Consider the following 12,500-nt stretch of genomic DNA (forward strand, 5'->3'; position numbering starts at 1 on the left):
AACACATTAACTTTCTGTTAATTAGTGGTTAATTACCACTTTTGGTCTTAATATATATATATATATATATATATATATATATATATATATATATATATATATATATATATATATATATATGTGTGTGTGTGTGTGTGTGTGTGTCTTTGTGTGTGTACGTGCGTTTGTACGTGAGGGCTTGTGCGTGTGATCTCAGAAGTTGCAGAAAGTTGAATGCTATTGTTTGACAACTGTGACTGCATTTGAGACCCTTCGGATCAACGACCAGTCGAAGATGTCATCTATCGTCTGATCTCATAAGTTTGCAAGGACTTGCAATTGCAAAGTCTCGTCATAACGTACGAATAGTCGACCTATTCCTGGTCAGTTTTTAGAAGAGACCTGTTTCAGTTTTCCTTCAGCATATTCTTGATTCATTTTCTTAAATTTTTTTTGGGGGGAAAGTTCTGCTTCGTATTACCTTGAGATATTCTTTGTTTTTGGAGGAGACCTGTTCCGTGCTCCATGCGGGTATTCTTATCCTTTTCCAGACGTATCTTCCAGCATTCCATAATAAAACATTACATTTCTACTGGCATGTTTCTTTCTTATCGCAAAACATTTTAATTCGTTTCGGCGAGTGAATTTTCTTACGGTTATCACTGGAATTTTTCTCATAATCAGCGATAATTCATTTTCGGAAGTGGACTTTCTTACGGTCATTTCTCAAAAACTTGTCATAATCAGCGATTATGACATGTTCGACCTCCAAGTCATCAATCAAATAGAAAAATGTCCATTCTTTGAAAGCTCTAGGTCTAGAAATACTTTAGGTGCATGTAATAGACACTAAAACTTTCTTTAAATACGAGTGGTGATTTCCATACTTTTTGATTTCAGACATTCATTTTATGAATATTTTTGGATCTGACTCGAAGGCCTAGAAACATGTAAGGTCGTCTGTGGTTTAGAGTTGTGTACCATGGATAACCAATCGCTCTGATGCCAAATCCAAAATTTTCCTACGGTCGCTTTTCAATACCTCAAAATTAAGAAACAGATTCCATGCCCTATATATATTTAGGGTTGGATCTTACAACAGATAATTTTGTTGCGCTAGAACATGAATTACAAAACGGTCATTTGCTTTTGGCATTGCATGGAAATCTTTGGTCTGTTTTGCAGATGCAATATTGACTTTTTTTTATTTGAAACTCAAGGAATTACCGGGGTCTTCATTGTAACACCGCCTTTTATATTAAATACATTCGGTATCAGTCGCGAAAAAGTGGAATTCCGAGAAACTTTCATATCTATTCACAAATTTTCATACTAAATCACGGTTATTTGGCTTTAAAACTGACGTAAAGTTTCTATTTCATACTCAAAGGTTTCGATATCACATTACAAATGTTTAAAGTTTACAAGGAGTCATTCTTATCATTTAAATGGGTTTGGTCCTAGAGAGTTCATTCATATCCCTGATATGAATGTTTTGCTAGTTGAGTCTAGAGTCTATACTAGAATACCTGATGTTTGAGTCTGCATCAGGTAACTGTTCTTAGTTTGTCTCATACAGAATAATAGGTTGTTCTTTCTCGAGCAAAGTCCACCTGTTATCCCTGTCCTTTTTTCCTTGATTGAATTGATTTGAAAGTTTGGTGTTTGAAGAACTTCTTTGCCACTAGCTAAAAAAAAAAAAAAATCGGCAACATAAGAACTGACCATACTTAAAACCAACCTCATATCCATCCCTTGAATTTAGTAATAAGCTCTGTAGAAGTTGCCAGTAATTGCATTGAAATTCCTTAGAATTACTTGACATATTGTCAGTGATTAAAGAATTAAGGTTTTTAAGAGGTTATCTGCAAAGGCCAAGGATTTCGGCTTTGGAACTAATTTTAATAGAAGCACTTGTCAAGTTGATCTAATTCTGACCATTATAAATTCCAGATGATTGTGATCTACTTTTCCCAATACATTTGTGTATCTTCTTCATTTAATGTAAATTTCTTAAATAGTATTTTGTATTGGTTGTAAAAGAGTGAGGTGTCGAATACTGCTGATACTGTGACGTCTTTTTTTTTTTATTGAATCAATCAGTCATGGCTAAGAATCAACTGCTCTAAATTCCTCAGAATATCTTTAAGCCTACCATGATATCCGTGAGAATTTCTGCCAGTTTCTGAACAAATGCTTAATCCCCTACAAAGAATCTCAACCCTCTGTTTCAGTTTCTATAAAAATACCAAACACTTGATTTTCGAGTCATTGGACACACCCTGTTGTCAGCATAGAATTAAAAAATCCAAAAAGCCCCATTAGTTTCACTGGCCTCTGGACTTTCACTAAGAATAATTTCATCCCAAATTGAACAAAATTGAATTTGTTACAGATTCCCTGGTTAACGGTAGGGGTTTCCTTTTGCAGCAGTGGCTGCTAACCGCAAATCAGCGATAACAGCACTAATATATTGCTTAACGGCGCAGCTAACGAGATATCGGCGACGTTAACCGGATATCGGCGTCATTAACCAGAGATCGGCGCCGCTGTTAACTGGAGATCGGTACCGCTAACCAGAGATCGGCGCCATTAATCGGAGATTGGTGCCGAAAATCCAGTTAACAGCGTCGTTAGACAAGCATTGTAAAACTGGATAACAGTTAATCGATCCCGCCGTTAACTGGGGGCTGCCTTAATATTGGTTTTAGAGGCCCAGCCTGATGAAAATTTATCCCCTTTCCAGCTAAATTCTATGGAATATTTGAGAATTGATTCATCAATCCTACTGGTATCTATGGAGCTTGAGTTTGAATTCAGGAGGAATTTCTTGACTTTTGGCTGTGGAGCAAGTTTTGTTTTTTATTGAGACTATGAAAATTGTTACCCTATCAAATCTACTTTACTTAAACATAGGTCACTAAATAAGAATCTTTGGGTCTTGATCCTAGTTCTAAATAAAATCCCGTGGTATTTGATTTGCTGTACTTGGAAAATCTTCATTACTAAGCACTGTGTCTAACGGAAGCTTCTGGTTTAGACTCTTCCCTCTCAGTATTAATTTTCTGAGAAATCAGAGGTGATTTTCTTTTAAAACTTGGGTCATTGTTCAACGACTTCGAAGTTAGACAAAATTTTCATAGAATTTAGTTATTTTTGCATAAATAACGTACATTCATATAAGTTATTATTTGTGGTTTTGGAGAATTTATCAGTCTATTTACACGAAATTCTTGACCTTTGCAGATAATCTCTCAAAGACCTTAATTCTTATAGCCTTTTAACCTCTAATTTAACTCATTCAGAAGCATCCTTCAATGAGAGCAAAAGCCTTTGTAATTGTCTTGTGTATCGTAAATGTTTGCAGCTAACTTCTCAGACATTTTGGTTTTAGAAATCTGTATAAAAATTCTAAAATTCAGAATTTCTTGGATATTGGCCCATAATGATACCTCATTCGAGACGAAATTTCAATAAAAAAAACTATTCATCCAGAAGTTTCTTTTATCTATAATCTTTTTTTAACTCTGGACTGAAGATTTGTCGTGAAAAGCGTATACAAAATGTGGGAGAAAATCAAGAAGTTAACAGATCACATGCTGTTAATACCATTACATATAATTTATCTGGTGAAATTGATTAGTATATTCAACATACACATCACAATGTGCTGTTCTCTGATCCAGTGTTGTCCAAACATTTTCGCCTCTTGTACCCTTTATTACCTTCTCCTACTGTTACGTACCACTCCCTCGCCCACCATGGCTGACCAAACTCAGTTTTATTTAGGATAATCATGCAAATAATATATTAATTATGAAAAGACTGCATTATAGGAGTGTTGGTCAATAATTCAAATTTATTACACAAATAAAAATGATTTAATAACAAAATGCTTGAAAATTACACAACTTATGTGAGATGTGAGGCTGATGTTCACTGATGGGATGTTTCTGTTGTGTGTGCGTGTGTGTGTTCCTTGTTTGTTCACGTACCCTCATGATCTATGTTGCGTACCCCCAGGGGTACGCGGACCCCAGTTTGGACAACACTGCGAGTCTGATCCAATTGCCTCGCCATACGCAATTTCATTCAAAGAATACTGGGCTCTGGTTTTAAGTCTCTTAGAAGATTTAATAATAATAATAATAATAATAATAATAATAATAATAATAATAATAATAATAATAATAATAATAATAATAATATATTGATTTTATATATGGTCTTTTCAATTCTTCTTATTATAAGAATTGAAAAGACCATATTTAAAATCAATTCCACTGATGCTGCCATCCTCTTTAACAAAACATGTTTGAGAGAGGGTCTCCTACCTTCATATAATAATAATAATAATAATAATAATAATAATAATAATAATAATAATGAAAGTATCACTCATTGATGTCGCAATACCATGGAACACCAGAGTTGAAGAGAAAGAGAGGGAAAAAATGGATAAGTATCAAGATCTGAAAATAGAAATAAGAAGAATATGGGATATGCCAGTGGAAAATCGTACCCATAATCATAGGAGCACTAGGCTCGATCCCAAGATACCTGAAAAGGAATCTAGAAAAACTAGAGGCTGAAGTAGCTCCAGGACTCATGCAGAAGAGTGTGATCCTAGAAACGGCGCACATAGTAAGAAAAGTGGTGGACTCCTAAGGAGGCAGAATGCAACCCGGAACCCCACACTATAAATACCACCCAGTCGAATTGGAGGACTGTGATAGAGTAAAAAAAAAAAAAAAAAAAAAAAAAAAAAAAAAAAAAAAAAAAATATATATATATATATATATAATAATAATAATAATAATAATAATAATAATAATAATAATAATAATGTGATGGCTTGGTATCTAACACAATAATCACCCTCAAAACACTTATATGTATTCAGAAAAAAAAACCAATACTTAGTCCACAAAAGGAACAAAGGTGTACAAACTCAATTCAAGGGGTCAAAGAAAATACTCTAATAAAACCCTTAATTTTAATACACAAATTACAGACAGAAATGACACCTGAACCTTATAAATAGGATAAATAATTAACAACACTCACACTTAATACCTAACACAGAAAACAACTACACACTTAAATGGACAGGTCATCAACACATATATACCAAAGGGTAGAGGGTCCAGAAAGGAGGAGACCAACGATAAGAAAGAATATCCTTCCAAATTACACACTACGTAAATACCGACGACTCCTCAAAAATAATTTTTGTAAACTGTACTCCGCGTCTGGAGAATCACTCAGGGTGGTTGGGAAAAGGAATGGTTCCCAAAACTGTGGCAGAGGACAGAGGTCCACCAAGTCCTGCCAAGACTGCAGCAGTGCTAACGTAGCCGTGATCACTTTACTCCAAATGCAGGGGCAATACCTTCATACCTGATGTCAGAGAGGTTCCCTAGGTAGCTTAAATAAGCCAAGGACTGCTAAAAGGAGCTGAAAAAAACATAATCCTGGAAGGGGGAGAATTTCACTCGTCCCGACTCTCCAAAATCCACAAGATTCCAGGATGCTTCAGCTACAGCAATAGTAATATCTTTCAGCGGCAGCAACAGCAGTACCTTCTTAAATAGGGGTCAGGGAACGACTCCCTAAAACTCCTCACGGAGTCTCACACAACCCTTAGTATAACGAGGGCTTCTCCACAAACAAGCATCATGAAAAATAAGAACAGTCGTTAGACAAACCGCCAACATAAACAAGTAAACCACCGGTGAGGAGAAAACAAACTAAATATAATCTAAATTTCACTGACACTAAAAAGATAATAATAAGAAATAAAGACAATAATAATAATAATAGTGTGATCCTAGAAACGGCGCACATAGTAAGAAAAGTGATGGACTCCTAAGGAGGCAGGACGCAACCCGAAAACCCACACTATAAATACCACCCAGTCGAATTAGAGGACTGTGATAGAAATAATAATAATAATAATAAAAAAAAGTAACTGCCTGGTGGAAGACATGAGAGGCGAAAGAAAGGTCCCAAAATAAACCTGGCAGTGAAGTGAAGTGTACTGAAGTCATAACAATTACTTTTGGTTAAAACATTTCTTTATTTTTTACTAGGATATCAAAAGCATATTTATTTATTTCTAGTCTGTGAAAAGGTTTAAGGCACTGCTTCTACAATATTCGCTAACGATATAACATAAGGTCTTGTGGATCGGGATTTCACAGCTACTCTTGTTCCTGAAGCTTTTGTCTAAACAATTTGCATCATATTTACCGTTCACATATAAATGATATGACTTATCTCTCAACTTCCATGAAATCCTTGATCTATTTTGGCTTTGCTTGTGATGTGGCCGTTTTTTTTTTTTTTAATAAAACCTGGCCTTTTATCCCAATAGGAACTACTTCTTGAAAGAAATATGTCGGTTTTGCTTGGTATAGCCTAAGAAATACATCTCAGCAGTTTCAAAATCTTGAAAATACAGACACTCATAATTTATGCAGCAATCCTTCACGAATCTCCTACTTTTACTCATAAACTCGGAAAACCAATCATTTATATCTGGTTTGATGTCACTTATAATTTCCCAAGGAATCCTTCCAATTTGGTTCTTTTAAGGGAGACAGATAAGAAAAAAGAAATCGTGAAATTTTACTTCTTCAAGTCTTGGACCAAAGATACTATAGAGCCTGAACCTAACTTGTGACATTTCCTTTGCTTGTTGCAAATTCCTTTGCTATTATCTTTTTGTTTTTAAGATTCAATCATATATTCAAATGAAAATTCTTGGTCTTTTACATATGAGTTCCCTTGCATATTTACTTAGTTCTGATATAAATTCATTCTTGTTAATGTAATCCCGGCGAAACTCAATGCCTTTTTATCTCAGAATTCCTTTGGATATTGATGATGATGAATTTAAAATTAAACTTATGGCAGTTTGTCTTAAATCTCCTTGAAACCTATTTCTTAAGTAGTTTTCTGTAGGCTTTGTCTCCTTCAAGATTCAACCTCGTTGGTCTTAAATCTATAAAAAAATTTATTAACTTCAGTCTTGAATCCTCATGCAAAATGTGGTCTTATATCTTAATAAGAACTGATTCACTTTAGCTCTGAAACTCAACTCAGATTTATTCCCTTTCATTTGGCATCTTTATACAGATTGATTTCCTTTAATCTTAAAGCCTTCTACAAAGTTTGTTATTTTTTCTTAAATCTTCACATAGATTTATTCCGTTGGTCCTGAAATATATTCTTTTTGATCTTAGTCTCAACATACATTGGTTTCCTAGTTTTCATTTCTTCTGAGAAAATATATTTTTTCTACCTTCATCCCCAACGAACAGTAATTTGCTAGGTTTTATTTCAGTCGATGGATTCTTTAAAAGAATCTTCACCCAGAAAACGGATTCTCCCTGGCACCAATCTCTGGAAAACGTCATTCGCTTTAGTCTTGATCTGCAATCAAATATCTTCCCTCTGGTGTTAATATCAGTCCAAATTTAGTTAAAGCATCAAAGAAATTGACTGGCCATTGTCTCTATGAATGGAAATTTTTTTCTGTCACCATAGAAATTTATTCTGTGACCTTTATCACCAAGGAAGCTCCCCTTCCTTTATCTCAGTCTCCACAGAAGTCTGTTCCCGCTGAATAAGCCTCACACAAACCCAGAGCTCCTCATCAAAGGTGGCCGCAGCGCGGTGCCATCGTGGCACCGAAATGCAGACGCGGAAGCGAACTCATTTTTGCTAATCCTAATTGCCATTGATCGAGGCATTTTTGCCTCCAAAATGTCACGGCGTTTTAGGACAACCGTTATGATGTTGCTAATTTCACTACACTGTTATTATACACTAATGTGCGAATAGGGAATGTACAACTTTTTGTGTTTATCATTACTGTTATACCAAGAGTGAACTACACGCTCAGCTTCTCTAAAAACTGGCCACCCGCCCGGCCCCCTTCCCAAAATGAAATAGGAAGAATGTACGTTTGTCGGAACTAAGACATGTTGCATAACTTAACAGCTTCCGGATTTGCTACCTCGATTCTCACTTATATTAGCATCATTTTTGACACAATGGGTGTACCCTAATAACACACTCGTGCATAATTTATGATTTATGCATGATCCATTGCACTTCACTTTCTTGAAATCTCCTTTTCAATAAATCTATAATAGATGCTGAGATGAAACTTGTCTGATGTCTCACTCAAGATGACAAAAATTCCCTAACTTTATCGTCTGTTTGTCAGAGAACTCATGAAGGTACAATGAATGGATTTAAAGATGGACGTTAAGGGACTTTTCCGAAGGCAGGTTGGGGTCTTGGAAATCGAAACAAAATATTTTGTTATCACATGAGCCTAGACAATACTATGACGGTACCTACATTCAATACTAATGTATAACTGAATCACGAAAGTTTGGAACGTGATAAATCCATAAACAAATTGTACCAATGTTTATGCTTGTTTGGAAAGGTTTCTCATTCTCCAGGTGTGTCGGATTCTAGGTACTAATCTCCTTATAATCCTTATCTGTTACTTATACGACCTTTCCTGTACCCTCAATTTCTCATGTAAGTCAGTTTATCTGCTAAGTAAAGGACGTTGAGTCGAAAGATCTTGTAGAAACTCCGTTGTTTATCTTTCCTTCGTGGCTTATACCTTTATTTATTCAATGCTTATGTACGTATACGCATGCTCCCAATTACTTGCAATATGTATAATACATAAGTAATATCATTACATGTAACATGATTATATATATATACATATATATATATATATATATGTATATGTATATATATATATATATATATATATATATATATATATATATATATATATATATATATATATATAAGCGAATACCAAAGGAAAATGATTGGCAGAAATTCAAGCGCTTTGGTCTTTACTAAGACATTGTAAAGACGAAAGCGCTTCGATTTCTGCCTATCATTTTCCTGTGGTATTCGCTTATTTAATGAAGTCACGTGCGCTTATTGTGATTCTTTAAGTATATATATATATATATATATATATATATATATATATATATATATATATGAATTTTTGACTAACACCGGGACAACACCAATAGTCTTTCAAGTGAGAGTCCGGGCGTTACCATTAATATTAATATATATACAAATATTTATATATATGTATATTATTTATATATATATATATATATATATATATATATATGTGTGTGTGTGCGTGTGTGTGTATGTGTGTGTGTGTGTGTGTGTCGAGGCGGTATATTTATGCAAATGCTTAACTATAAATACTCATATTACTAGCTGAGTAACTTACTCACGCATAGTCATACTTCCAAGTTCCATTTTAATACAAGGTATACAGACCAAAACTAATTAAGCTGATCGATTGCAGGTTAAAGCTGGCGTCACAGGTATCGAGGACATCGACACCACGTTGATCAGACAATAATAATGAGACTATACAAAAGAAAACAGGTAGACGAATAGACAGTACACAGGACTGTAAATAACAATCGGTTCCATTACAGAACGATTAACCATTGTCTTCGAACCAGAGACATCTGGACTCTCTCAGCGAGAAAAAATATGTAAAAAATCGAGTTTTCTGTACAGCGTATTATAAGCCACGGCCCACGAAACTCTCAGCCGCAGCCCATTAAACTTTCAGCCGTGGCACAGGAAACTTTCAGCCACGGCCCGGTGGTGGCATGTGTTGTTGGCACCTACAGCGGTGCCAGACGGACGATTATGGCTAACTTTAACCTTAGATAGAATGAAAACAGCGGAGGCTATATTGATGCAATTTGGTATGTTTGATGATTGGAGGGTGGATGATCAACATACTAATTTGCAGCACTCTAGCCTCGGTAGATTTTAAGATCTGAGGGAAGACAGAAGGGTGCGGACAGATAGACAAAGCCATCTCTCAATAGTTTTCTTTTATATAAAACTAAAATTTCAGATTTTGAATGTTCGTAGACACCGATGACGAATCTGAATAGAATCTAAAACTAAGAATTATGTATCGGTTTTAGGAAACACCATCACTCACTTCTGTAGCTCTATGGTCTAGCTGTGTCTCTTGATCATTGGTAGTCATTGAAAAAGTTACAGGGAACTGAGAATCATATACTAGGGTCATTCAAGTGAAGCTAGATTTTTAATAAAAAAAATACAGAAAATTTCGCAACTTTCGCTTTCGGGATCACACTGTGACCTCTGGCTTCTCTGAACAGACAGTTTTTTATTTTTCTTTTATTTTTCACAGTAATTTCGAAAGGTATTGGGGATCGAGAATCCTATACTAAAGGTCACTTGAAGTGAAGATCAGTTTTGAAATTTAAGAAGTACAAGAACTCACTCCCGTAGCTTCTAGGGTCACACTGTTACCCATAGCCGCTCTGAATAGAAAGTAATTTTTTTATAGTGATTCCGAAAGGTATCGCGAATCGAGAATCATATACTAAGGTTCAATTGAAATGATGATTACTTTTGAAATTGATAAATAAAGGCACTTATTCCTGTGGTTCCATGATCACGTTGTGACCCATAGCCGCTCTGAATAGACAGTTCTTTTTTTGTTTGCATTATTATTATTATTATTATTATTATTATTATTATTATTATTATTATTATTATTATTATTATTATCAGTCGGACTCCCTAAAGGCGATAACTCGCGAAGCTTCAAGTTAAACCATCAAAGGATTAACTAGGTATCTTGGAACTCTGCTACATAAACGTTATTGTTAATTGCATTTCAAATAGTCTTCCAACATCAAACTGCTCATAATATGACAAACGATACAATGCTAAATGATTCGCTGCGGCGGAGGTGGGAAGACATAGTTTAACTAATCCTATAATAGCATCCGAGAAAATGATCGAATTTGGTACTCAAAACATCAATTTTGAGTGAAGATTTTAATGCAAAAATTAAAACATCATCTAAATGTGGATTTATATTATTTTGAAAATAAATCTTATATGAGATGAAATTTAGAGACGTAAAGTTTTATCTGCCGAAAGACTCTTTCTTTTATCTTAAATACTTTTGGAGGTATTTGCATTTGAATAGCGTTAGGGCCGGGCCGCCAGAAATGAGCCCGTTTCCAGTAATGACTTCCTTCGTTTCGCTTGTAATCATTCAGAAGATGAATATTTTACCAGATGGAACAATCCTTAGACAGCGGCCATTGACTTAAAAATCAAGCTTCTTAACAATATGGTGTCAATTTGAAAGATGTAACAGAAGGTTAAAAGAAATATAGAAAGCAGGGGTCAGTTATTAGAAAAATGAAAATAGATAAAAAATTTGATAAACAAATAGATAGAAATGTATGAACTTGACTAACAGTTTCTCTTTGTCTTCTTCTTCATTGCAGGTATGCTAATCGAGGTCGGAATGAAGGTCGTGGAGTGGAGCACATCCTGAAAAGTCTCTTCGTCTATCGAGTCGTAAGTCAGTGAGACATTTTACTTGATAGTTTATCGGAGAGTCTGTAGTAAATCCTTTAGTTCTGTCGGTTTCGTCTTAGCTTCCGCTGCACTTCCGTCACTGAAGAATGGCTTCAGGGGCGTTTCGTCGGTTTTAAATGGATCGGTATTTGTATTCTCTTCTTTTTAAAAGAGGAAATATTTCCACTATTTCGTTTAAGAAAATATGAAGTTTTACTGATTAATACTTTCACTAACTTTTGCATATTGTCTTCCTTCATCTTGATAATATTTGCAATATGGTTGCCTGTGTAAATATTAGCTTCTCGAAGGCAAAAATGAACGCTCCCTTTTTCCCCCCAGTACTGTGGCGCCGTCCATCCACTGAAGATTTAATTTGGTTTATTATAGAGTTCGGTGTTACAACACCTCTTGTTCTCGACCGACGACCTTTGCGCCGGAAAATGAAGGTTCCTCCGGTGGTCCAGTGGTGTGTTCATTATGTCCCGTTTAGTCACTCGAATAGAAGCATTAAAAATGTGGTTAAATTATGCACTGTACTTGAACATTTTTTTAATGAGAGATGTCACTTGCAATTTTATTTGGGCTTGTACTTTTCCTCTCTTTCCCACCCATTCTCTCTCTCTCTCTAAGTTATTATTAGAAAGTAAAATAATTATATGGGTCCATGTTTAATGATGTCGCGTGCATTGGAGCAGAAAATGTGCACTTATTTGCTATACACACACAAACACACACACACACATACACACACACACACACACACACACACACACACACACACATATATATATATATATATATATATATATATATATATATTCATATTAATATATAGATATGTGTGTGTGCTCGTATGTGTGTATGTATATAAATACACGAGCTACTGACTTTTTTAGTATATATATATATATATATATATATATATATATATATATATATATATATATATATATATATATATATATATACATGAAACAGAGAGAATGGAAAGGTAATCGCCGTAATTCGCTCGTTCTATTACGACCGCTATATCGATAGACCAGTCTTTTTGCTGTGGCCCTTGAGTCATCTAC

The 12,500-nt window shown here is 34.8% G+C and overlaps 1 protein-coding gene across 4 annotated transcripts in view; it reads left to right on the forward strand.

Moving 5' to 3' along the window:
• LOC135195677 (regulator of G-protein signaling 7-like) overlaps positions 1-12,500 on the forward strand; it is a 225,368-nt gene that overhangs the window by 48,009 nt on the left and 164,859 nt on the right. The window contains exon 2 of one of the 4 annotated variants that reach the window (XR_010310210.1): positions 11,352-11,424. The exons of the other annotated variants lie outside the window; for them this stretch is intronic. The gene's annotated coding sequence lies outside the window, so the exon portion shown is untranslated. The remainder of the gene's footprint in view (positions 1-11,351; positions 11,425-12,500) is intronic. 4 annotated transcript variants of the gene reach the window in all.

Source organism: Macrobrachium nipponense, chromosome 16 (genome assembly GCF_015104395.2).
Source record: "Macrobrachium nipponense isolate FS-2020 chromosome 16, ASM1510439v2, whole genome shotgun sequence".
Taxonomy (NCBI): Eukaryota; Metazoa; Arthropoda; class Malacostraca; order Decapoda; family Palaemonidae; genus Macrobrachium; species Macrobrachium nipponense.